This window comes from Bos javanicus, chromosome 25 (assembly GCF_032452875.1).
Source record: "Bos javanicus breed banteng chromosome 25, ARS-OSU_banteng_1.0, whole genome shotgun sequence".
Classification (NCBI taxonomy): domain Eukaryota; kingdom Metazoa; phylum Chordata; class Mammalia; order Artiodactyla; family Bovidae; genus Bos; species Bos javanicus.
Window position 1 is genome coordinate 39,288,629 of NC_083892.1, and position 27,356 is coordinate 39,315,984.

Sequence of the window (27,356 nt, forward strand, 5' to 3'; positions counted from 1 at the left end):
TCTGATTCCCCGTTTTCAATTCTTTGGGGTAAACAGCTAGGAGTGGAACTGCGGGGTCATATGGTAGCTCCGTTTTAACTTTTGGAGGAACTGACAGGCTGTCGGCACCACGTCACTCTACGTTCCACTGGCAGCGTGCGAGGGTCCCGGTCCCTGCCCGTGCTCACCGGCGCCTCTTACCGCCCGCCGACACAAGGATATGGCCCTAGTAGGTGGCCCTAGCTTACTGATGCCGAGCATGTTTTCTGTGCTTGTTGGCTATTTCTGTATCTTCCCCGGAGAAAAAATTTCCTGTAGGTATTAAGAAAACTATTAGCAAAATTTAATAAAATATTGATCAACTATTCTAATAGGAAGAAAAGCAGTTGGACTTTGTTTTCTGTTAGAATCACCTGGAGCGTTGAAAACAAAAAATCCCTGATATGCAGGTTGTAGCCAACACAGATTACATCAAGGTCATTTTTTAAAAGCTCGGCGGATGGTTTCAACATGCAGCTGGTCTTAAGGACCAGGGTTCTTGAGCGGAGCATCTCAGACTTTACCGTGTCTGTGAATCCCCTGTGGATCTGGTTTAAATACAGATTCTGGTCCAGAGAGTCTGGGGTGGGGCCTGAGGCTCTGTATTTGTAACAGACTCCTAGGTGCTGCTGCTGCCGCCCAGATGGGGACAGCATCGTGAGCAGCAAAACCCTGCCAGAGATGCTGATGTTAGAGCCCTTGCACCACAGTTTAAACGTCAAGATGGACTGCTGTGTCAGGCCAGCAGCGCCAGCATTGGCCATCTGCTAGAAATGCAGACTCCCAGGCCCCACCCCAGGCCACTGCCACGGAATCTGTACTTTGCATGATCCTGGGTTGGTTGCCAAGCACGTGGCCCTGGGATAAGCGCTGGTCCAGGGCAGCTCCTGCCTTGGCCCCGCGCTCTCTCCCGCTTGTGGAGTAGGGGACAGGCGGTGGGTGTCACCACTGTACAGCAGCATTGAGCAAGTCCTTCTCCAGAGCTCTGACCTTCCTCGGATCAAATGCTCTGATTATGAGGGTGATTGTGCGGTTCCGGCCAAGCTGGCCGCACCTCTGATCATCTCAGAGTGCCCTGGTGCCCTGGAGATGGCACTGCAGGATGGGAATTGAACAGAACCAAGCTGAGAAAAACCCGCAGCGGCTCCTCCCCGACTTTTTGCCGTCGGCCTGTCTGTTACTGCCAGGACTGACCTGGGGCTCTCCCAGGGGGTCCTCCCCTGCCCTCTGGCTTCCAGGATAAATGGGGGGTGTGAGCCAGGCCAGCACCCCTCCCTGAGTGATCCTCTAACAGGACAGCTTGGAGAGACACTGGTGGGAGGGTCACGTATATTGGCTGGAACCGGAGAGCGTTCATTCAATTACTGGACCAGCCTTTATTGATTGATTGCTGTGTGACAGGCAGCTGGCTAAGTGCTGGGGACACAGCTCCAGGGCGAGGAAAACAGTTGGTGATAAAGCATCACCCAAATGCATGGAAACCATGAACAAGCACTACCGAGGAGAGCCACCCTGTGCTCGGGATGGACGGAAGGTGGAGTTCTGACCTTGCCTGGGTGGAGGGACCTCAGGGGTAACCAGGAGTAGAACGCCCTGAGAAGGGGGATGGGCAAGCAGCAAGCAAAGAGGCTGTGAAACAGAAGGCAGAGCTCTGCCTGTGTGCGAACCACAGACTCCTTAGACTTTCCCCTTCTCCCTGGTGACAGTCTTGGCCAATCCAAGCTGGAGTTACGGGCCACTGTGTCACTCAGAAAGTGCCGTGAGCTCTTCTGTTGGGATGACCCCAAACTCCCGGGCAGCACCTGCCTTTGAGACAACAGCACGCACTCCCCAAGGGTGTGTCTCAAGCAAGACGGGGCCCCGGGTCATCCCCAGAAGCAGCAGCTGGGCTCTCGTCTGCAAAGAGCCCCTGGTCTTCCTGCAAAGACTGGAAGCCAAGGAGAAGAAAAAGAAACTGAGCATCGTGGTTTACAGAACAGCCAAAGAGGACCCGAAGGGTGGGGGGCTGTAACGAGGGCCCGGAGGGTGGGGGGCTGCTGGGGGTGGTTCAGAGGAAAGAGGGTGCTGAGAATGGGGTGGCCTCGTTGGGTGGGCAAGGTGGGGACACAGCGCAGACAAGAGGACTTGGGGGGGTGCGACTGACCCTGGAGGGGGGCTGGCGTGCTTTGTCTCAAGGGCACACGCCTGGACAGGTGCAGCTCGGATGGGAACCCAGGTATGACTGACGGCAGGGACCCCGTGCCACCCAGAACCCAACTGCTCAGTGGTAAGCACGTCGCATTTGCCAAGATGGCGGGCTTGTAGGTGGTTGCTCCAAAGGGCTCTCGTAGACGGGAAGGGGCTTGGTGTTGGAAAGCGTGGTAGGGCTCCCACTACACCCTTTCCTCCAGGACTCTGGTCTTCCTGCTCACGGAAGGTGTCCTCCAGGGGCTGCTCAAACATACCCGCTGATGGGGCTCCCCACCCCAAAGGGCCTCCAGTTCTTTTTTCCAGAGACGTTTGCTTGCTTAAGTCCTTGATCCTGAGCCAGCATCTATTTCTTAGTTTTTCTTTAAAAAAAAAAAAAATGATGAACAGGGTGGAGCTGAGAGGAGACGCGTGAGATCTCAAGACCTTCCTCCTGCTTGTCGTCGACCCATTCGTCACAACTCTGCATCTGGTCCATGAGCCTTCTCTTGAGTCTGTGTCTCTCAAACCCCCTCAGCCCATGGTGTCGAAACCCGCCCAGAGAGGCAGCCAGAGCACCTCTGTCAAATGTTCGGCTGAAACCCAGAGACATAACATCTTCAGTCTTATCCTCCCAGGAAGGAGAATGCCCTTGCTCCAGTATGAATGGTCTCTGTGGATCCAAGCACTTTCCCAGGGACCAGCTATCCCTGCCTTCTTCTCCCAGAGCCTACGAGAATGTAGAACATTTTTAAAAATTGTATTTATTTGGTTTTGGCTGTGCTGGGCCTTCTGGCTTTTTCTCTAGTTGTGGAGACTGGGGACTACTTTCCGTCACGGTGTGTGGGCTTCTCATCGAAGCGACTTCTCTTATCACGCAGCTCGGGCTCAAGGGCACACAGACTCAGTAGTTCCTCCGTGGCACGTGGGATCCTCCGGTGTCAGGGACTGAACCCACTGCATTGGCAGGTGGATTCTTTACCACCGAGCCACCAGAGAAGCCCAGAGTGTAGAATCTTTGCCCAGCCAGCCACCCAGCTGTGCAGCTTCCAGAACGTGCGTGTGCTTGCCTTTTTGTTTTTTCGCCAAGCTGGCCATCTGTACGCCTCTCCTCTCCGGGCGCCTCCCCAGTCCTCGGGGCTCTCTGAGGGTGCGGACTGCGCCTCCCACGGCCACTGCCTTGTTCCCCAGAGCCCAGCAAAGAGGAGGTGCTGGGTCACGGCGCTGTCTGCGCCAGACTGACTGGCTGCTGCCGAGTCTCGTTCCCCAGTTCTGTCCTGTCTGTGAGCGTCCTGATCTCCCAGATCCCCACCTGTCTGCTGCTGTTGAGATACATACACACCTATATATATAAAACAATTCTGTGAATGAATTAATGGTCTTTAAAAATATTTATTTATTTACTTGGCTGCGTTGAGTCTTAGTGTGGCCCTCGGCTCTTTTGTTGAGGGGCGTGGACTCTCTAGCTGTGGCTCGTGGGCTTAGTTGCTCCTTGGCATATGGGACCTTAGTTCCCCGACCAGGGACTAAACCCGAGTCCCCTGAACTGCAAGGTGGATTCTTAACCGTTGGACCACCAGGGACGTCCCTGTTACTACTGAAAAAAAAAAAACAAAACAAAAGCATATTCTCTCTCATAACCAGACGACACATGCCAAGCAACACATAGGGTCCTAAAAACAACCAAACAAAAATAATTCATAATTCAGTACTCAGAGGTGATGATGGCCAACAGTTTCTTCTTGACTCTGTCTGTGATCAGATTTCCAACTGCTGGTAGACTATTTCCATCAGGAAACATCTCAAGTCCTTCCTGACCCCAATCAACCTCGGCTTCTTCCCCACTCACACTGCTCCTGAGTTCCCCAGATGGGTACAGAGCAGCCCCACGCACCACATCACCCGGGAGAGAAAGCCTGTATTATCTCCCTTTCGACCCTCCACATCCCATTATTCACTGAGACTTGCCCAGTCTAGCTCCCTGGAATGCAGTTTTGCATCATCACCCTAGTTTCCCTGGTCTCCAGAGCAGTGCCTTATCGCTGCTCATCTGAATGACTGCAACATTCTTATGGGTCTCCTAACTTTTAATCTCTCCCACCGGAGCAATCTGATCTCTACATGGCCGCTGAGACAAGACCCAGATTATCTTTCTGCTCAAAACCCTTCCGTGACACCCCATTTTCCACAGAAAGCTTCAGGATGACATTCAGAGCTCCACATCCTTTGGTACAGATCTCTATCTTCATCCCCATCTTCTACTCAAATGTCACCTCCTCCAGGAAGCCTCCTCTGATCTGGAGGCTCAAAAGGAAAACAGCCCCCTTTGGCTGCTCCCCCACGGTGCTCTGGTTGGGCGCAGTTAGCAGGTCTTAGCAGTCATCATGCAGCTTATCTGTGTATATCTTGCTTTCCTTCTAGATCTTCATTTATCTCCGTGTGACCTGAGAGAATCACAGTGCTTTTCAGGTTGGCTTCAACACAGGATTCTTCTGGGCACAGAAACTCTTAATTTTTTAAAGGAAAAATTAACTTAAAATTTATCTACTTAGAGACTTCCCTGGTGGTTCAGCAGCTAAGACTCTGCACTCCCAATGCAGGGGCCCAGGTCCCACCCCTGGTCAGGGAACTAGATCCCACATGCCCCAGCTGAGGCCTGGCACAGCCAAATAAATAAATGAAAATATTTTAAAAATGTATATACTTAAAAATTTAAAATATATGTTTCCCAGCTGTCCATTTTCTCTGATCTCACTTGAGGTACTGCCAATCCCTTTCCCGTTGGATGCAGTTTGGTGGAGGGAGGGTGGGGTGGGGAGTACAACAAGGAGTCTGCCATCCTCAAGCCCAAGGGTGTCTAGACCCTCAGGAGACCCAACCAGATGCGTCTTCCCCTGTAAACGGAATCTGGGGCAAAAGAAGAAAGAGGCCAGAAATGAGTGGAGTTCTCCCCCACTCTCCCCTGCTCCTCCTTAGGGACCTTCCATCTTAGGGTCAGGCCCCCACCCCTTGTGGGTTAGGTCACACTCAGATATTTCTGCAGATTGCGAAATGGAGCTCTCAGGACTCTGAAGGGCTCTGCCAGCCTCCTGTTTCCCGTCCGACAGCACGTGAAGCCGTTTCAGATTTCGCCGCGGTACTTCCAGTTCTGCTGGAGACCCGCTTCATCACTTGTTAAACATCCTGGACCTCTGAGCTGGCAAGGCTCACCCGCTGGCGATCTGGGCACAAGCAACTGCCTACGGTTTACGGTTCAGCCGGGTGGAGAGATCTTTCGTGGTGGGGAAATGTGGGCACATGCACCCATTAATTCTTATTTTATTTGAGACACTGAAAGGGTAAATTTCTCTCTGGAACTACTCAAGAGTAAGCAAGCAAATCTCCAAAGTGGGACTTTTTGAAGGCAGATTTATAGACACGTGTGTTCTCTCTCGTCGTCCCAACCTATAGCTTTGCTTCCAGGAAAGGGTGTGGTTTGTTTTCAGAGACCGGTGACTGTTTGTTAACCCGCTGCTCCCTCGAGAAGGAGAATCATCAAGCCATGGTGCTGCAGTCATCCATAACTTTGTGTATGTTTCTTGCTTCTTAACTCTTGAGCTGCCTTGGTCCCTGCTCATTTCCAAGTCTGGTTCTTCAGATTCCTAGTGGTCCAGCGAGCGCTGGATCAGTTACAGATGAGTTTGCAGGCAGCAGCAAAAAGTGAAAGTGTTAGTCGCTCAGTTGTGTCCGACTCTTTGTGACGCCACGGACTGTAGGCCTCGAGGCTCCTTTGTCATGGGATTTCTCAGGCAAGAATACCGTAGTGGGTTGCCATTTCCTCTCCAGGGCATCTTCCTGACCCAGGGATCCAACCCGGGTCTCCTGCTTTGGCAGATTCTTTACTGTCTGAGCCGCCAGTGGCCTAAATGTTGGCAATAGACAGCCCATGTTTGGTCTGTGGCTCCACAGTCACCAATGTGCCAGACTCTTCCTCTGCTCCAGCCTTCCTCAGCATGTGGCCTCCATCCCCAAGGTCACATGCGGCCACAACTGCTGCTGCGGCACAAGCCATCACAATGACATTCCACAGAGCAGAGACAAGGAAGGGAGGAAGGTTGAAAGGACACTGCCAGCATGGCCAACCTCTTAAAATCTTTCCCAGAATTCCAACCCAGCTAGTTTCCGTTTATATCTTATTTTCCATAACATGACCGTCCCCAGTTTTAAGGGAAGCTAAGAAGTGTAGTTTACTGGGACACATTCCTACCCTGCAAACCAGGCTTCTGCTAGGAAGGAAGAGGTGGAGAGCGGCTGTTGGGTGGGCAAGTCTTGCTCTCTGTCTAGTTTCCAACACCCTCCTTTCATCTACATTAGTTTGAGTTACTTTCTGTGGCTTTCAACCAAAGAAGGCCCACACTATGTTTTTCTGATAAAAACAATGCATTCAGATTTATTGTGGGAAAAAGGGAAAACACAAGAAAAAGTGGAAGATCAAAGTCATTTGTGATCCCAGTGTGTGTGTATCAGTCGCTCAGTCATGCCCGACTCTTTGTGACCCCGTGGACTGGAGCCCGCCAGGCTGCTCTGTCCATGGGATTCTCCAGGCAAGCATACTGGAATGGGTTGCCATGCCCTCCTCCAGGGCAGCTTCCCGACACAGGGATTGAATCCCACTACTCAAGAGATAAATACCATTAATAATTGCTGTTGTCCAGTCGCTAAGTTGCGTCCAACTCTTGGCAACCCCATGAACTGCAGCATACTGGACTCCCCTGTCCTCCACTATCTCCCAGAGTTTGCTCAAATTCATGTCCATTGACTCAGTGATGCTCTCTAACCATCTCATCTAAACATCTCTGCCACCCTCTTCTTTTGCCTTCAGTCTTTCCCCGCATCAGGGTCTTTTCCCATGAGTTGGCTCTTCTCATCAGGTGGTCAAAGTATGGGTGTTTCAGCTTCAACATCAGTCCTTCCAATGAATATTCAGGGTTGATTTCCTATAGAATTGACTGGTTTGATCTCCTTGCAGTCCAAGGGACTCTCAAGAGTTTTCTCCAACACCACAGTTCGAAATCATCAATTCTTTGGCTCTCAGCCTTCTTTACGGTCCAGCACTCACATCCGTATAAGAAAGAAGAAAGAAAGAAAGCGCTAAGTCGTGTCCGACTCTTGTGACCCCATGGACTGTAGCCTGCCAGGTTCCTCTGTCCATGGGATTCTCCAGGCAAGAATACTGAAGTGGGTTGCCATTTCCTTCTCCAAGGGAACTTCCCAACCCAGGAATTGAACCCAGGTCTCCTGCATTGTGGGCAGATGCTTTATGGACTGAGCTACATACATGACTACTGGGAAAACCGTAGCTTTGACTATATGGATCTTTACTGGCAAAGTGATGTTTCTGCTTTTGAATATGCTATTTTTGTCATGACTTCTCTTCCAAGGAGCAAGTGTCTTTCAATTTCATGGCTTCGGTCACTATAAATTCACCCTTGTAAAGTGCACGGTTTGGTAGTTTTTATTACATTTGCAAAGTTGTTTGGTTTGGCAACCAAAAGTTGCCTCTGTTTGGTTCCAGAGCATTTTTCATCACCTCCAGAACAAACTCCAGACCCGTTCAAGGAGTCACTCTGCATTCTGCCCCTTCCCCCACACTCTATAAGCGGTTTTATGCATCTATGGAGTTGCCTGTTCTGGGTATTTCATTTCACATAAATGGAACTGTACGCTGCGTGGCCTTTCGTGTCTGGCTTCTCCCACTTGGCATCACGCCTGCAGCTTTTACCCACAACACAGCATGTGTCAGGATTTCATTTCCTCCCTTGGCTGGATCATGTCTTATCATGTACATACACCGCCTTTAGTCCATACGCTGTTAGGAGTGGAACTATGTGCTCCAGAAAAAGAAACCAAGTCCTAGCCTCTACTTCCTAGAAATGTGACCTTATTTGGAAATAGCTGCTGCTGCTAAGTCGCTTCAGTCGTGTCCGACTCTGTGCGTCCCCATAGACGGCAGCCCACCAGGCTCCCCCGTCCCTGGGATCCTCCAGGCAAGAACACTGGAGTGGGTTGCCATTTCCTTCTCCAATGCATGAAAGTGAAAAGTGAAAGTGAGGTCGCTCAGTCGCGTCCAACTCCCCATGGAGTGCAGCGCACCAGGCTCCTCCGTCCATGGGATTCTCCAGGCAAGAGTATTGGAGTGGGGTGCCATCATCGCTGCCAAATAATTAGTTAAAACAAGGTCATCCTGGAGTGAGCCTTTAATCCACGATGACCCATGTCCTTATACATGGAAAGAAGGTGGCCATGTGACGACACAGGCAGAGAGTGGTGGGAGGCAGCTACAAGCCAAGAGATGCCAAGGGCTGCCAGCAAAACCAGAAGCCCCAAGAGGCAGGCAACGGTTCCCCCACAGGTTTCAGCCCTGCCGACACCTGGATTTCAGACTTCTGGCCTCCAGGGCTGCGAGACGGTGCGTTCCTATCGTTTTAAGTCATTTGCTTTGCCGTAATTTGTTTCAGTAACCCTAAGAAATCAAAACACCCATTCCTCATGCAATGGTTATTTGGATGGTTTCCACGGTACGGCTGTCATGAATCATGCTGCTACGGACGTTCGCAGGCAGCTTTTCGTGTGGACACGTGTTTTCAATTCTCTGGGCTTTACACCTTGGAGTGGAATTGCTGAGTCATACGGTAACTTCAGTTTAACTTTCTGTGTGCGCGGCAAAAGGCACACAACATAAAAAAAATCTCTCATTCGAATCATTTTAAAGCGCGCACTTGGGTGGCGTGAAGTAATTCACAATACTGCGCAACCGTCGCCGCCATGGGGTTCCAGAACTCGGTCAATGCCCGCCAGGCCTGAAACCCCGCCCCACGATGTACTCACTTCGCCTCCCCGCTCCACTGGGCCGCCCAGCCTCTGGAAAGCAGGCATCTCCTTTCTGTCCCCATGGATCTGCTACTGTGGGTATTTCACGGACATGCGATCGTGCCATGCGTGTCCTTTGGGACCTGGCTTCTCTCATTTAGCATTACGTTTTCAAGTTCAACCACATTCTAGCATGTATCAGCACTCGATTCCTTTTATGGAGGAGAAACATCGACTGCGTGACAAACAAGCTCATCTAGAGAAGGACGCCGCCTGCCAAGGGGGAGAGTGGGAGGGGGAGGGAGGGGCTGGGAGGCTGGGCTGAGCAGATGCAAACTCGAGTACACAGGAGGGACGAGCAGCGAGGACCTACTGTGGAGCACCAGGAGCTCGCGTCAGCACCCTGCAACAAACCGTAATGGAAATGAATATGTGTCTATAACTGAGTCACCTTGCTGTACAGCAGAAATGAACATGGCATTATAAATCAACTACACGTCAATCAAATAAACTTAAAACAACCTACTGTACGGGCATGTCACATTTGGTTTGCCCACTCACCAACTGAGGGACACGGGTTGCTCCCACCCTTTGGCTGTGGCCAATAAGGCTGCAATGGAGATTACTACACACGATTCCGTTTGAGTTCCTGTTTCCAGTTCTTTGGGGTGTATACTCAGGAGTGGAACTGCTGGGTTGTGTGGTCATTCTATATAAAGGCGTCTGCAGCCTTAGAAGAGGGGTTCCCAGGTGGCACGGTGGTAAAAGAATCTGCCTGCCAATGCAGGAGATGTGGGTTCAATCCCTGGGTCAGGCAGATCCCCTGGAGGAGGAAATGGCAACCCACTCCAGTATTCTTTCCTGGAGAATCCCATGGACAGAGGAGCCTGGAGGGCTACAGTCCATAAGTCCATGGCGCTGCAAAGAATTGGGCACTTCTGAGCACGCACGCAACCTTAGAAGACGGTCCTCACCAGAATTCAGCTACGCTGGCACCCCAATCTGGGACCTCCAGCCTCTGCTGCTGCTGCTAAGTCGCTTCAGTCGTGTCCGACTCTGTGCGACCCCATAGATGGCAGCCCACCAGGCTCCGCCATCCCTGGGATTCTCCAGGCAAGAACACTGGAGTGGGTTGCCATTTCCTTCTCCAACCTCTAGAACCTGGAAAAATAAATTCTTGATGTTTACAAGGCACCCCGTCCACGGTGCTTTGTTAAAGCGGCATGAATGGAGTAAGACAGCTTTGCCTGCCTTTGAACTTGATCTGAATGGGCTCTGGCCGCACACAGGCGCTAACTTTGCTCAGTGTGGTGGGTGTGAGGGCCACACCTGTTACAGGAGGGGGCTTTGTTCACTCTCACTGCTGTATCGCACACGCCACGTGCTGCTTCCTCATCCACCGTTGGCAGACATTTGTTTCCAGCTTTTGCCTGTTATGAGCAGAGCCGCAGTGACGCGCTTGGACGTGTTTCTGGGGGGCCCACGCCCTTCCTCTGCTTGGGAATGAGGGAGCTGGCTGGGGCACAGGAGCCATGTGTGACTAGCTCCTGCGGATGCTCCCAAATGGATCTCCCAAGCAGCTTGGGAGAGAGTTTACTTTTGCGCAATCTGGTATCGCACTGAGACCTTTCTTGGTGTGTCTTGGATGGTCAGTGCCGTGAAGCACCGTTCCATATGCCTGTGTGCGCGTGATCCGTCGCTAAGTCCGACTCTGTGTGACTGTAGCCCGCCAGGCTCCTCTGTTCATGGGATTCTCCAGGCAAGAGTACTGGAGTGGGTGGCCATTTCCTTCTTCAGGGGAATCTTCCCAACCCAGGGACTGAACCCACGTCTCCTGTTTCTCCTGCACTGGCAGGCGGGTTGTTGCCTGCTGAGCCCCCGGGAAGCCCCCCGTATGCCTGCTGCCCGGTGAATATTTGCACGACGCTCGCTGTAAGGCTGAGAGGCTGGTGTCCTCGGGTCCGTGACCCAGACGGGGACATCTGAACGGGAGGCCAGCGCCTGTCTGGGGGAGAGTGGCCAGGAAGCGCCAGATCCCGGGTCTGTTCAGATGACACACGGAGCTCTCGGCCCCCGGCCTGTAGAGGAGCCTTGGTTCTGGGTGAGGACACCTTTCTCTTCCCCCTCAGACTGGAGGAAGAGCGCCCGGACTCAGATGGGCGGCTGACAGAATCACGATGGGCGACGCAGGGGTTAAGAGGGCGCTTCGGGGGCCGGCTTGGCCTGCGGTGGCGCGCCCGCTGATGTGAGCGGCCGCTGGTATTTTTGTGGGAAAGCGCAGCTGAGTTCCACGCCAGAGACTCGTCTCTGCTCCCAATGAAAACAGTACAACTTGAGCAAGGGCAGATCCTGGAAGTGATGACAAACTTGTTGCAAGAGACTCACTCTGTTTGCAGAAACCAGACCCACAGGCGAGTGTAGGGAGGCAGGAGGTCTGTGTGCTGGGGCTCAGGTTTCCACTTCTCCCAATAGTTGGAATCCATTCTCCCCTCCGTTTTAGTTCTGGGTCCCCAGAAACAAATTCTGAGATCAGAGTGTGTGTGCAGGGTGTTCCCGTGGGTCATCGTCCAGGGCAAGTCTGTAAGGGAGACCCAGAAGCCAACGCAGGGCAGGACTTCTGGGCTGCATTTGGCAATTTGGTTTTTAAAATGGCAACCCACTCCAGCACTCTTGCCTAGAAAACCCCATGGACGGAGGAGCCTGGTAGGCTATAGTCCATGAAGTCGCAAAGAGTCAGACACGACTGAGTGACTTCACTCACTTTTGGTTTTTAAAAAACAGTTACTATAAAGATATTGGCATATTCTTTTCTCTTTTTTTGACCAGATGGCATGTGAGATCTTAGTTTCCTGATCAGGGAGTGAACCTGCGTCCCTTGGATTGGAAGTACAGTGTCTTAACCACTGAACCATTGGGGAAGTCCCAGCATTGGCACTTTGAAAGCATCACTGGCCTCTTGTTTTCCAGAGGAAACCCAAACGCTGCAAGCAACCAATATCAGTTCAGATCGGTTCAGTCACTCAGTCGAGTCCGATTTTTTGCGACCCCATGGACTGCAGCACACTAGGCTTCCCTGTCCATCACCAACTCCCAGAGCTTACTCAAACTCACGTCCATCAAGTGGGTGATGCCATCCAAGCATCTTATCTTCTGTTGCCCACTTCTCCTCCTGCCCTCAATCTTTTCCAGCATCAAGGTCTTTTCCAATGAGTTGACTCTTCGTATCAAGTGGCCAAAATATTGGAGCTTAAACTTCAGTATCAGTCATTCCAATGAATATTCAGGGTTGATTTCCTTTAGGTTGGACTGGTTGGATCTCCTTGCAGTCCAAGGGACTCTCAAGAGTCTTCTCCAACACCACAATTCAAAAGCATCAATTCTTTGGTGCTCAGCTCTCTTTATGGTCCAAATCTCACATCCCTACATGACTACTGGAAAAACCACAGCTTTGACTAGACGGACCTTTGTTGGCAAGTAATGTCTCTGCTTTTTAATATGCTATCTACGTTGGTCATAACTTTTCTTCCAAGGAGCAAGCGTCTTTTAATTTCATGGCTGCAGTCACCACCTGCAGTGATTTTGGAGCCCAGAAAATAAAGTCTGTCACTTTTTCCATTGTTTTCTCATCTAATTGCCATGATCTTAGTTTTCTGAATGTTGAGTTTTAAGCCAACTTTTTCACTCTCCTCTTTCATTTTCATCAAGAGGCTCTAAATTTAGTTCTTCGCTTTCTATACCCTTGAACAATTCATCACCGCCTTGGGGCCTGATGAAGGTGATTTGTGATTCCAGCGGGACGGGCAGCCTCGCATCCCCCCTCTGAACTGGAGATGCCCGGGGAAAGCGGGGAGGTCAGCGTCTGGACCCCAGGTCCCTGAGCTCCCCCACATTCCCATGGTTCTTTCCAGCAAGGGATGCTTGGCTCTGGAACGCCTGCCCTGGGGCCACTCAGCCTGTGCGTGCAGACGGCAGGGGGTCTTCATCCTCCAGGTGAGCCCTCAGCCAAGCGCTGATGGGTGTGGGGCTCTGAAAGCCCAGCTCCCTTGCCTGTCGGGACAAACCTCGAGGTGTAACCTGCATTCCAGGGGCCTGGGACTCCACCTCAAAGTCCTGCCCTCGCTTGGCGGCTCTGTCTCCCTCGTGGATCTCCCGGGAGCCACATAAATGACCAGCACACAAACCCTCATCTCAGGGAAGCAAGGATTCCTGGTTCCCAAACCCTGTCCTATGCACCAACCCGTCGTTGACACGACCCGTCCAAGGATGCTGGCTTCCCCTAGTAATAGTGCGACGCCCATGACCTGGGCAGCCCTGGAGTGAACGTCGCACCTGGAGGTGCTGATGCCGGAACTTGGAGCTTTCCTCTGCCTCTCCTCCTCCAAAGCCCTTCCCTGCCCAGTGCACACCTGGGGGTCTCTGCTGTGACCCTCGTGTGTTGGTCTCGTGTGTACAGAAAGCATACAGTGCACGAGTCGATTTCCCAGAGACCCCATCCACATCAGCTCTCTAATGCAGGAAGCGAAGAGGAGCTAAAAAGCCTCCTGATGAGGGTGAAAGAGGGGAGTGAAAAAGCTGGCTTAAAATTCAACATTCATAAAAATGAAGTTCATGGCATCCAGTCCCATCACTTCATGGCAAATAAAGGGGAAACAAAGGAAACACTGACAGACTTTATTTTCTTGGGCTGCAAAATCACTGCAGATGGTGACTGAAGGCATGAAATTTAAAAAAAAAAAAAAGATGCTTGCTCCTTGGAAAAAAAGCTATGGCAAACCTAGACAGTTTACTTAAAAAACAGACATCACTTTGCCGACAAAGGTCTGTATAGTCAAAGCTGTGGTTTTTCCAGTATTCGTGTATGGATGTGAGAGTTGGACCATAAAGAAGGCTGAGCGTTGAAGAATTGATGCTTTTGAACTGTGGTGCTGGAGAAGACTCTTGAGAGTCCTTTGGACTGCAAGGAGATCCATCCAGTCCATCCTAAAGGAAATCAGTTCTGAATATTCAATAGAGGGACTGGTGATGAAGTTGAAGCTCCAATACTTTGGCCACCTGATGCAAAGAGCCAACTCATTGGAAAAGACCCTGATGCTGAGAAAGATTGAAGGCAGAAGGAGAAGGGGATGACAGAGGACAGAGGATGAGATGGTTGGATGATATCACCAACTCAGTGGACGTGAGTTTGACAAAGTCTGGGAGATAGTGAAGGGCAGGGAAGCCTGGTATGCTGCAGTCCATGGGGTTGCAAAGAGTCAGACACGACTTAGCGGTCAAACAACCACCACCACATCATCACCTGCAGGTCAAGCTCCAGAACCTCACCAGCACCCCAGGACAGTCCCCGAGTGCCCCTTAGGTCACCACCAGGCATCTAAGCCATCCTGGCTCCTGACACCACAGCTGATCTCTGCCTGCTGTTCGCCTTTGGTACGAATGAAATCCCCCAGGACACTCTTCTGTGGCTGCCTTCATGTACCTAACATTACTTTGAGCAGATTTTTCTGTATCCTGGTTCGTTTGCATTGCTGTCTGGTATCCACCCTGCAGATACACACTTTATTCATTTTTTCCATTTTTAATAGGCATTGCACCTCTTTCTGGTCTTGGCTCTCGGAAAGGGCATGCCCATGAATGTTCAAAACGTTTCCAGGCACACGTATGTTCGTGTGTGGTTGGGCACACGCCTAGTGGAATTGCTGGGTCATGGGTATTTGTATGTCCAGTTTGGGTAGGTGCTGCTAAAAACTTTCCAATGTGGGGGTGTATCAATTCACACTCCTCCTGTCCTTTGCCGCCACCCCCACTACCCCCGCCAGGGTAGTGCAATTTCTGTTTTTTCCACAACCTCACTAATGCTTGGTATTTGGAACTTCCACTTTGCAACCCAACCAGAATGGATGGGGTCTTCCATTGCAGTTTCCTCCCCGCTCAGGGCCGCTGCTGGTCCTTACACCTGCTCTGGGTGAATCTGAAGGAGGACACACCCCAGCCGGAAGACACGTCACATCCATCTGTTGAGACCGTGTGATGGGCTGACTTTGTCAGACTGTGAAATCGTACTGCCCTCTGCTGGACAACTGCTGAAATTTGCAGAACAAGTCTTAGCTGCCCTGGGACAGAAGAGGCCGCCTCTCAGGTGGGTGCCCTTGGGCAGTGCACGCTCCGGACAATCGTCCTGGTGACCCTGGCCACTCTCCACTTCCGTTCACACACACTGGAGGCGGTGGTGAGGACTGGCTGGAGGAGGCTCCATGAAGTCTCTCAAGGTGATGGCTCAGGAGCTGAATCTGGTCTACAGTTATATTTTCTCTGACTTACAGTGTCCAAAAAAAAAAAAAAAAAAAAAACCAAACTGAGCCAATATTTTAAAATTTGGGAGAATTTATGCAAAAATATGAAAAATCAGAGCAACTAGAAAAATTGGGCCATCACCCTCAAATTACGACAAAGAGGCTGCACAGGTCTCCAGCCTCAGCCTTGGTTTCCACCGGGCCCTGCTGTTCCCAGCGCCAAGCCTCTGTCAGTGGCAGCAACAAGACCAAAACAGCGAACCAGCGGTGTCAGGCCCCACCGCCTCCAAGCGTTGTCCCTTATTTATGGCAACTGCCTGGCTGCTCGGGGGATGTAAGTTTGTGATCACTCATTTTGACATTGATAAGGAAATAAAAAAAAACCATCCCAAGGGACATCCCTGGTGGTCCAGTGGTTAAGACTGTGCCTCCAATGCAGGGAGGTGGGGGGCACAGGTTCCATCTCTGGTTGGGAAACTAAGACCCTGCATGTTCTGTGGTGAGGTCAAAAAATTAAAAAACAAAAACTATCCCAAGCTGATCATTATAACGTGAGATAAAATGACCCCCATCTTCTGTTTGCTGGAGTAAAAAAAAGTCCCGCCTGACAAGGTTTCAGTGGAACTGGAGGGTCATAAGACCGGAGTTTATTGGCAGCTCTGCCCAAAGAGGCTGACGCTTTATGACCTGGTGGCCAAGAAATGAAGCATCAGGAGGCGGGGGCAGAATAAGCAGGTGAGGGGTGAGCAGACAGCATCTAGAACTTTCTCAGCAAAGCTCTGGCGTCCCAGGAATCGGGGCTGGGGGCAGCAGCCTAGCAAGTTAGGGGGCCGAGACTGAAAATTCCACATCTTTATGTTACACAGTTGAACCAACTAGTTTATCTATTCACATATTATCAGTATATAGCTGCTCCTGCTGCTGAGTCACTTCAGTCGTGTCTGACTCTGTGCGACCCCATAGACGGCAGCCCACCAGGCCCTGCTGTCCCTGGGATTCTCCGGGCAAGAACACTGGAGTGAGTTGCCATTTCCTCCTCCAATGCACGAAGGTGAAAAGTGACAGTGAAGTCGCTCAGTGGTGTCCGACCCTCAGCGACCTCATGGACTGCAGACTACCAGGCTCCTCCGTCCATGGGATTTTCCAGGCAAGAGTACTGGAGTGGAGTGCCATCGCCTTCTCCCAGCAATCTTGTTTAATCCAGAGGCTAAATCAACTACTATTTTTTGGCCTGGTGCTGCAACCTGCCATTGCTGTTTTAATTTGCTGTGTTCATTATCTTGAATGAATGAATGAAAACTAGTACTTTTTTTGTTTGTATTTTTGGTGGCACGTGGGATCTTGGTTCCCCCCATCAGGGATCAAACCTGTGGCCCCTGTATTGCAATCATGGAGTCTCAACCACTGAACCACCAGGGAAGTCCCTAAATCAGCTACCTCTGAAGTAGCTGTCTGTCATTTCCGTTCCACGTGAGAGATCATAAAACGAGCCGTGTTTCGCGGGCACTTACTATGTGCTGGGTCCCATCACCTCGTTTTTTCTTCACAGGGACGTCTCTGCCCCAGTGCGGACACTACCGTCCGCTCCGCCCCGGACACTTCCTTCGTAGACCGGCAGACTGAAGTTCAGAGGGGCTTTGTCAGTTCACCCTAAGACCACCCTGGATGGGAGGGGCTGGGTTTGAACCCAGATCCCCTGCTCAGATACCGTCTGACTCAGAAGCAGAACCTCTCCCTGCTGGCGCCAGATAAAAATCTAGGTTGGAAACCGGAGCTCTGTGATCATCACAGAAGTGACAGCATGCTTTCTCTGCCTGTGGGACATCTTTCTCGGAAATGTGGGTCTTTTTGATCTTTGATGGTGTGAGCTTTGAGGCCCCATGTGCTAGAAGCCACTGGGGTGCTACCCCACCTTCCTCTTACAGGGGTGGTCCCCCGTCGGGGAGGGGCTTACTAACATTCTGGACAGGGTCACTTGGCTTGTCTGTGGGCTCGGAATTGGGAGCTTGGTTCCCGACACATGCATTTCTTTACTCCCCGCTCCAGCATCTCATGTTGAGTCTAAGAGTTTCCCAATCCAGCACTTTTCTCTCTCTCTTTTTTTAATTAAAAAAATCTTATTTATTGTTTATTTTCATGTTTGGCTGTGCGAGGTCTTTGCTGCTGCGTGGGCTTTTCTCTCACTGTGGCAAGCTCTGCTGCGGTGCGCGGGCTTCTCATCGTGGTGGCCTCTCTCGTTGCAGACCACGGACTCTAGGCCGAGCAGGCTTTAGTAGCTGTGGCACACAGGCCTAACTGCCCTGAGTTAGGGCTTAGACCCGGGTTCCCTGTGCTGGCAGGTGGATTCTTCTCCACGTACCAGTGGGGAGTCCCCAGAATACTGCTCTCTAGACGGAGGGACGCAGTTGACGTCCTCGCCGGCAGGACATGGTCTGCCCCTCCCGTGGAGAGGCCTTCGTCACACTGAGATGCCAGTGGCCTTTCTCCCCCCACCCACGTGGCTCGCCCGCCCCGGGGCCTCTCAGCTCCCGTTTGATTCCAGCCGCGGGAGGCAGCCCCCACCTGCACACTGGCTCCACCAGACTCACTCCCGTCCCCCGCCTCGGCTCAGTGGGGGGAGGTGGGGTACACAGAGGTGCTCTCTGCCCTGGCGGGGGTGTGGAAAGGGTCAGGGGAGAGCTGTGTGTCCCACGCTGGGCAGACGCAGAGCATCCTGAAGACAGAGAACAGAAGGGCAGGAGGCGGCGGCGGGCAGGAAGGTGCTCTGGTTTCTGGGGAGTCAGATAAGGGCCCAAGGCCCCTCCTGGCCCCTCTGACCCTTCAGGGGCTCAGGCTTCTGGGCTGAGCCCCCTGACATTTTGCTACTGCACTCTTTATTTGCATGGGAGCCTTCCATGAAGACAGCTGCGGGGAGATCAAACAGAAGCTTTTCCAAGGCCACATAAAAGGTGATTATTTGCATCGTGTGTGAGTTGCCATCCATGACAATGAGAAACTCCCCTCTGAGAAGAGGAAGGTTGAGACTGGAGCCCTCGGGAGGGAAGGGGCTGCTAGGTGTGCAGAATCCTTCCGACGGGCCGAGGTCAAAACATGTTGGATGTGTTTACTTGTTTCGTCATTAGCAACAGCACCACCACCACTTGTTGATACGTAACTTGTCTTATGTGTGGACCCAACCCTCGGGGCCCAGCGTGTAGGCAGAGATGGACACTCACGTAGGGCACAGATGCCAGAAGAGCCGACCCTGCTGGGGAGGCAGGTGTTAGAATGTTCTGGAAACCAGGTGACGTTTGTATGAGGTCTTAGAGGATGTGGGAGATTTTCCCAACTGGACGAGGGAGAGGCTGGCGTTTGTGATGGAGGGACAGCACATGCAAAGGCCCTGAGGCGGGAAAGTGAGGGGCTTGGGGAGCAGAAAGCGCACCTGGGCGTAGCGGGGGGCTGACACCGGCTGTGAATAGCCTCGGACGCACGGCGGAGGGCCCCGTCCTGCTCTTTTCCTCATATTTCCATAGAAAGGAGGGCTGCTGGAACTTCCCTGGGGGTCCAGTGGTTAAGAATTCACCTTCCAGTACAGGCGACGTGGGTTCAATCCCTGGTCCGAGAACTAAGATTCCACACGTTGCAGAGCAGCTGAGCCCGAGCACCACAAGGGCAAGAGGGTGGAGTGCTGCAGCGAAGGTCCCGCACGCTGCGACCAAGACCCAACGCAGCCATAAAACGGAAGGAGGGCTGTTCATCTCTAGGAGGGCCAAACATCTCACAGGGTGTCATTCTCTGTGCCCCCTCACAGAAGGAGGATTGTCTTCTGATGTGTAGGCAGAGCTGAAAGTGAGAGATTTACCGCCCTGGACGTGAAGATAGATTATCTGGGGTTGGCTTCTGCTGACCTAGGTGGCACAGTGGTGAAAAACCCGCCTGCCAATGCGGGAGACGCAGGACACATGGGTTCGATCCTTGGGTTGGGGAGCTCCCCTGGAGGAGGAAATAGCAACCCACTCCAGTATTCTTGCCTGGAGAATCCCATGGACAGAGGAGGCTGGCAGGCTGCAGCCCGTGCGGTCGCAGAGAGTCAGACACGACTGTGTGACTGAGCATGCTGAACCCACCATGTTTTCACTCTCAGTCGCACGGAACGTGCGATTTCTTTTTCAGCGGTGTCCTTCCATCTCCCACAACACTCTGAAAGTGTCAAAGCGATCTTAGACATGGCATAATTTTATCTGCCTGCTGCATATTCCAGAGGCTTCAGGAAAGCAAGTATATGCTGTGGATTGTGGTGAAGAGGTACGGCTTTTCACTTAAGGATTCGAGAGGGGCCTGGACCGGACATAACGGGGTGGGGGGCGGGGGGGTGGCTCTTTAACTTGGGATGGTTCCCTCCTGCCCCAGAGTCCATACAAGCACAGGCCACAGGGAGCAGGCGGAGTGGGCGCCGATTCCCTCCTGGCACCTTTTGGGGACATCACCTCGGTGCTGCCTCCGGTTCAAAGCAAACCAGGGAATTTCTCTCCTGAACAAAACAGAAGGAATCTCGCTCCTAAAATGGAGAAGTAGAGTCTTTTAAAAATGTTTTTACTTTTCGTTTTTTTTTTTTTAATTTGGTTGCACCAGGTCTCAGTTTTGGCACACGGGATCCCTTAGTTGCGGCACGTGGGATCCAGTTCCCTGACCATGGATGGAGCCCGGGTCCCTGCATTGGGAACACAGAGACTTAGCCACTGGACCACCAGGGACGTCCCTAAAGTAGAGTCTTAAGTGTTTAAAATCTGAGTGAGGCTGCCAGGCGAGGTGCACGGGTGGTGCTCATGCTGAAGACTCCTGGGAGCCCCTTGGGCAGCAAGGAGTCAATCCTAAAGGGAATTAACTCTGAATGTCACCCTGCTTATTTAACTTACATGCACAGTCCATCATGCAAAATGTCAGACTGGATGAAGCACACACACGCAGGAATCAAGATTGCCGGGAGAAATATCAGTAACTTCAGATATGCAGATGATACCACCCTTATGGCAGGAAGTGAAGAAGAACTAAAGAGACTCTTGATGAAAGTGAAAGATGAGAGTGAAAAAGTTGGCTTAAAGCTCAACATTCAGAAAACTAAGATCATGGCATCTGGTCCCATCACTTCATGGCAAATAGATGGGAAAACAATGGAAATGGTGAGAGACTAATTTGGGGGGCTCCAAAATCACTGCAGATGGTGACTGCAGCCATGAAATTAAGACGCTTGTTCCTTGGAAGAAAAGCTATGACCAACCTAGACAGCATACTAAAAAGCAGAGACATTACTTTGCCAACAAAGGTCCGTCTAGTCTAAGCTATGGTTTTTCTAGTAGTCATGTATGGATGTGAGAGTTGGGACTATAAAGAAAGCTGAGTGCCAAAGAACTGATGCTTTTGAACTGTAGTGCTGGAGAAGACTCTTGAGAGTCTCTTGGACTGCAAGGAGATCCAACCAGTCCATCCTAAAGGAAATCAGTCCTGAATATCCATTGGAAGGACTGATGCTGAAGATGAAACTCCAGTACTTTGGCCACCTGATTAGAAGAACTGACTCCTTGGAAAAGCCTGGATGCTGGGAAAAATTGAATACAGGAGGAAAAGGGGACGACAGAGGATGAGATGGTTGGATGGTGTCACCGACTCAGTGGACATGAGTTTGAGCAAGCTCTGGGAGTTGGTGATGGGCAGGGAAGCTTGGCGTGCTGCAGTCCACAGGGTTGCAAAGAGTCATACACAACTTAGTGACTGAACAACAACAAAATGAATGAGTAAATAAGCCTAGACTTCCAAACCTGCTCAGGTTCAAGGGGAAGGACAGGGTCCCCATTACTCCAGGGGAGGAATGTCAAGCTGATGTTTTACGAAGAGCATTTGGGATGGGAGATATGGCTACGGACACGTTTGGAGAACACAACCTGTGCCAGACTGGAGGGAGGTGGTGACACTCGGGCGTCCAGAGACTCGGAAGGCCCCTCTGCCAATCCCAGCAAGGCCCTGTGTCCATGACTATGCCCAGGAAAGGCAGGAGAAGGAGTGTGGTCTGTGGTCCAAACCGCAGCTCATCAGCTTATTCTTGGAGTGACACTGGACCTGCATCCCTAACACCCGGCAGGTGTGCAGTGTCCCCCCAGACGGAGCGGACAGTCAGGGTGGTTGGGCTGCTTGTCAGCATCACCACGACTAGTTCCAGGTGGTCGGGCCTGCTGCAAAGCCCTCGAGCTGTGTGTGTGTGGTCTGACCCAAGGCGCACCACCTTGCAATAAGGGCTGATCCTGTTTGGTGCCGACTTGTGTGTTGGGATGACATAGAAGCTTGGCCGAAAAGCATATTCGTGTTTTTCTGTATGATGTTACAGAAACTCAAACAAAGTTTTTGGCCACCCCAGTATTTCCAGAAAGGAGGAAAATTTAGGACAGTTCAACAACCCAGAAGACTTGTGCTTGTTGAGACAAAGGCTTGGATCCAGTGAGCTACTGAGGGGGTGGCGGCTGGGGGAACAACACCTGATGGTGGGACTTAGCATCAGACCAGCTCCTGGGCGGGGGTGGGCGGACTGTGTGCTCACAAACCCACCGACAGGGGACTTACAGAGGCAGCCTCTGGGTTTGGGGAAATCCCTGTACTTGTCTCTGGGGAAGCACTGTGTGCTCGTAACATTTCCATCTTTGGTTACTTTCCACCCTAACCCCCAGTGGATCCTTGTGTTCAGTGGGTGGTGGTGGGGTGGTGGTGGGGGTGAGGGGGATGTGACTGTGCTCCACCCTGTAAGCAGGGCTTCCCTGGTGGCTCAGACGGTAAAGAAGCTGCCTGCAGTGCAGGAGACCTGGGTTCGATCCCTGGGTTGGGAAGATCCCCTGGAGAAGGGAATGGCAACCTACTCCAGTATTCTTGCCTGGAGAATTCCACGGACAGAGGAGCCTGACGGGCTACAGTTCATGAGGTTGCAAAGGGTCGGACACGACTCAGCACGAAAGCATGCAGTACAGAGAGATGCCCCATCCTGGCCCCCACCCAGAGGCTACACGGCTGACTCTATATTCTCCCAGGCCTAGAGGGGGCAGAGGAGATGGGGTGACAGGACCCCTCTTTCCTGGGGCTGCGGAGCTGAGCCAAGCTTTTGCTAACACTCAACACCATGCTCCTGACTAGCACCCCACACAACGTTCTGTGCTGGTATTTTCCCATCTGTAAAATCTCTTTCCCTCCCCTAACTACCTCCCGGGGCTATAAAATGCCTGCAGAGTGCTTTCATGTTCGTCAGACAAAAAGAGCAAAAAAAAAAAAAAAAGCACCACCGAAATAGAAAAGATTATTAAGACTGTAAGACTGTAAAAATGGTGGTCAGGGAATTGGGAATTACAGTGTGATGGGACAGCACACGGCAGTGAATGTTTTAGAAATAAAACACATACATGATAAAAGCATTATCAGAGCGGACTAATTATAGAACGGAGCTTATTAAGGGAAGCAAGGAGAATCTATGCTGAGAGAAAAATGAGGAGAAATTGGTGAGCAGAGAACGTGGAAAACGGGCTGGGAGGGGAATATTTATGCTTGTCTTCTGCACGAGCAGCATCTGCGATGTGACGGCTGCGAGGCGTAGGAGTCGTTTGAGTAGGGAAAAGCGCTCATCACGGAACACGAATGATTTATCCCTTTTCTTTTTCTGGCTGCCCCAAGCAGGCGGCATGTGGGATTGTGGTTCTCCAACTGGGGATCGAACCTGTGCCTCCTGCCGTGCAAGAGTGGGGTCCTGACCACTGAACCGCCAGGTAGGTCCCCGAAGGATTGACTACGCACTTCTTCAAACCGAAGGCGGTGCCACTGAGCTGTGACCGACGTGGACAGAAATCCGTCCTTTCTTGGTGTGCGGTCCTGTGAACTCGGACGGATAGATGGAGTCATGGAACCTCGCCCAGAATGCAGATCTAGAACATTACACCACTTCCGGAAGTCCGGGCTCCACGCCCTCTTCCGCACCCACGGTCCTCTCCGGTGTCAGTCGCCGGCATCCCCCCGGGGAAGGCTCTGCTCGTGGCCCGGACTAACTTCTTGACGACCAAGTTTAGGGGACACATGGGAGACGTTTAGTCGGTGGCAATCGGTGTGGAGGAGGGGTGATGGAGGCGCAGGTGTGGGTGGGGGTCCAGGGGAAATGGCGGAGCACAGACCTGGGGGTCTCAGTCATCTCAGGGTGGGGGGCCAGCTCGTTTTCTCAGAGGGAGGGGCCTGGGGCGTTGGATGAGGGTCTTAGGGGCGCGGTGAGAACCAGGAAGGGTCAGGAGGAAGAGGAGGGAGGTTGGAACCTGTCTGCTGGCTCCCTTTACTGCCTTTGAGATGCTGGCATCACGGAGCCGGGGCAGACTGGGAAGGGGACGTGGTCAGAGGCCTGCAGGGGCGGGTGCCCAGGCAGTGGCGGGGGCCAAGACTGAGAGCCTCGAGGGCCGGGTTAGCTGTCCCCACCCGACCCCTGGCCGCCAGGGGCCTTGCAAGTGCAGCGGAAACAGGACTCGGCTCTTCAGACGCGCCCGACCACGGCCCTTGTTGGCTGTTCCAGATCTCCTTGAGCAAACAGTCCCGCCAACGGCTCCCTCCGCACCTGTCCCGTGGCCCCTGGGGGCGAGCGGACGTGGGCGCCCGGCTCTGACAAGGACTCATCCAGGGTTTTCTGTCTCCAGATCCGAGGGTCATCCTCCACTCTGGGACGGCTCAGGCGAGGCTGAGCGGTGAAGCCAGCCTTGGGCCTTCGTGTTCTGATGAATCTAGACTCCTGCCCATCCATCATTTTCTGAACCGTCAGGGGGGCTCCCACACCTGGAAGATCTGTTTTTCCTCCACGGTGTTGGAAGTGGGAAAAAAAATCGCCCTGGCATCTGGTGTTGGCTCGCAGACTGCCAGGAGGATAAACCATGAGATACAGAGTGAATGATGGTCTGAGGATGGAGGCTGGGAACTCAGACGACCAAGCATCCCAGGATGATCTGTGGAGTTCTGGCGCGGGACTTGGTGAGAGATGAGGGTTGCTGTCGTGACTACAAAGCTTGAGAGCGGCTGGCTTCATGGGGGAACCAGGCAGCTTAGGAGCAGAAGTACTGAGTGGGGCCGGAGTCAGAATTCGATGCCGCCCTGCAGAGCCAATGCCTCGCACTCGAGTGACACAGCGCTGACCCCGGGGCAACGTGAGTATTAGGGAGACGGTGGGAGGCGCCGAGCCGTCCGGGCAGACAGACACGGGTGGCACTGGAGGACACAGTGGAGCGTCAGGACCTGGGGACTGGATTTCACCCGCGGGGCCCTTCTCAGTGGCGACGAGGGTGCAGCGTGACGTCGTCCTGGAGGAAACGGCTGCATCTTCTGGGGGCCCCACCTTGGCCGGCTGCTGTGGTGATCAGTGATCTCGAGGAGCGCTTTCGTATGCAAACCCACGCAGACGGTCCCGGTTGAGGAGGAACGGGTCCATTTAAACTGAAAGCTCCAGGCTTTACTTCTTGTTGTGCTGGCGGCTCTGCACCAGGACCCCGCCCCCGCTGAGGGCTGGCGCATGCGCTCTGCCCGTGGGGGCGCGTGAACCAAGGTGTTGCGGTAAAGGGCGTTTCTCCAGAGAAGCCATGTCGGGCCAAGGCAGTGCGCGTCCTCGGCGGGGCTGTGGGGACCTGCTGGAGCTCGGCTTCGAGTCCTGGGGGTCCCGTCTGCGGAGGCGCCCCTGGGCCGCTGGAACAGCCGCCTTCCCACCCGCCCACCCACCCCCTCCCCCTGGCTGGCTTCTCCTGGGAGAAAGTCCTTGGTGTGTCCTCCCGGCTCGCGCCCTTGGCCACAGAAGGCTGGCCTTTCCCAGCGCCCAGCCTGGGCCTTGCGTCTCCACGTACAGGCCCCGCCTTGGCGATCTCAGCTGCACTCAGATCAGACGTCTGTCCGGCCGGGGTTCTGTCCAATGCTGCTCCCGCGACCACCCCCACCGGGGCCTGTGCCCCCTGCCCGCGGCCTTCACCCCGCCCCCCACCTGGCCTCTCTCCTGGGTCACTGCCACCCCTGGGCACTGTCCCTTTCCAGGCAGGTCTCTGTGACGCGGTCAGGATGGCCTCCCGTCCCGCTCCGCAGAGACAGTCCCCCAGGCGTCCGGGCGGCCAGGCGGCTCAGGAACCCAAGGTCGAGGTAGAGCTGCCCCTTTGAGGCTCGTTCGAGCCAGGGCAGATCCAAGGCGCCAAACCAACAAGCCCAACAGAGCGACTCCCTGCAAGTCAGACTTGGCGACAACTGAACTTTCCCAGCCTGCAGGTGTCTGCCAGGATACAGCGGTTTTAACTGCTTCTCACAGCCCGATGACTTAAGCTAGGAGCCGCTTTCTGTTCAGTTTAAAGCTGATTATTTCGTTTATCTGTAATTCAAAATATTAAACACATTCAGTAGCTGTCACAGATTCAAGAATCCTGTACTATTTGTCCAAGGTAAGAAATACAGTATCACACAGGAGGATGGTCAACTTCACCTTCTAATTACAAACAGCTTGTGCTCAATGTAAGAGAGAAAAAAAATCAAAACCAAACAAAAAACAACCCACAGAAAACACACAGATTAAATATCTGGCTTTATGCTTTCTGCCACCCAGAGACAACCACTACTACTAATATGTTGATATTGACATTGTGGTTTAAAAATATGTACACACCCCCCCCCACACACATCAGTTATATGTACTTACAGGTTGCCCATGATTTACAGATAATTATACCATTATATATTCGTGTAAAACTACAAAATGTGCACCTTGACAAAATCAGAGGCATACTCATGAACATACTTGGGTGTCTTTTTCTCTCTTTGTGATGTATTATGAACCTTTCTGCATAACAAATTTTCTTCCTCAACATCATTTTCTTTTTTAGGAAACCTATTATGTGATGTGTCCAATTGTTTCCCACAGGCAGATTTTCTCGTGCATCCTTTCTATCCCCGGGCGCGTTCCTAATGCCTGTCTCACCTGATTCTCACAGCAGCTGGTAAGGAAGTCTCATCATTTTGTAGGAGAGCCAGTCCAGCAGCCACTGGCCACGGTGGGTCGTGATAAGTGGTGAGCGTGTCTGAGCAGCCTCAGGGGAACTGGGACAAGCCCGCAGGGGCTGGAGCTGGGGTGGGCGCCCCTGCGGCCGTGGTGAGGATTCTGGACTGCGGCTCAAGAACAATGGAAGCCGTGGACTGTTGTAAGCTGGGGAGCTGGAACGATGGAGTGGGAAAGGCGTGTGCGGACCGTGGCCGGCCAGGAGGCTGCTGCGTCGGGTCAGGAGGGAGAGAAAGAACAGCCCGGGCCGGGACATGGCCCCCGACTCGCCAACACAGACGCCAAAGCACAGAGCATTTACGTTATCTCTGATGCCCGGAACTGTGTGTAAAGGCCGTGGTTCATCTCTCTAACGTTTGGGGACAGTCTGACTTCTGCTTGGATGTTGCGTGGCTGGATTTGACATTTCCCAGGGTGAAAGTTCATGAGACATGAAAAGTTAAATGCAGGAGATTGAATAATAGTCACATATTTCCTCTTGGGCTGTTAATAATAAATGAACGGTTTTAAAAAATTAAAGACCTTGCCGAGGTCACGCCCCTCGGAAGTGGCTGAGCCAGGCCGTGGACCTGGGGCTCTGCCCCTGGAGGCTTCTCCGCAAACTGTCCTCTTGACCGTGACATTTGCTAAATTAATCACAGAGTCTGTCGCCACCGCCAGAAGCCTGCATGCGCTCCAATTAGCGAGCATAGATTTAAAGGTGCCGAGCTCATCCAGCTGGCGTGGGGGTGATGCTGAAATGCAGGTGGACCATGTTTCCGAGTGACTGACCAAGGCCTCCTTTTTTTCTTTTTTCTCACTGGGGTGAAGCCCGCATAACACAGAGTGGACTTTTCCAACGTGTATGATCCCATGGCATTTGGAACATCCACAGCGTTGTCCAGCCCTCCCCTGTGATTTTAAACCGTCACTGGCGTTTTCTCATGCCTGATGTCTCCTTTGACCTTGCCTGTAGTGCCTCAAAGAAAGAC

General features: G+C 52.5%; 1 long non-coding RNA gene across 3 annotated transcripts in view; it reads right to left on the bottom strand.

The window, feature by feature from the left end:
* Positions 1-1,370: 1,370 nt before the first annotated feature.
* Positions 1,371-27,356, bottom strand: part of LOC133238796 (uncharacterized) — a 122,493-nt gene continuing 96,507 nt past the window's right edge. For 2 of the 3 annotated variants that reach the window (XR_009733631.1, XR_009733630.1), the window contains one exon: positions 1,371-2,567. This is a non-coding gene — a long non-coding RNA (uncharacterized LOC133238796). The other variant, XR_009733633.1, reaches the window with a different exon arrangement.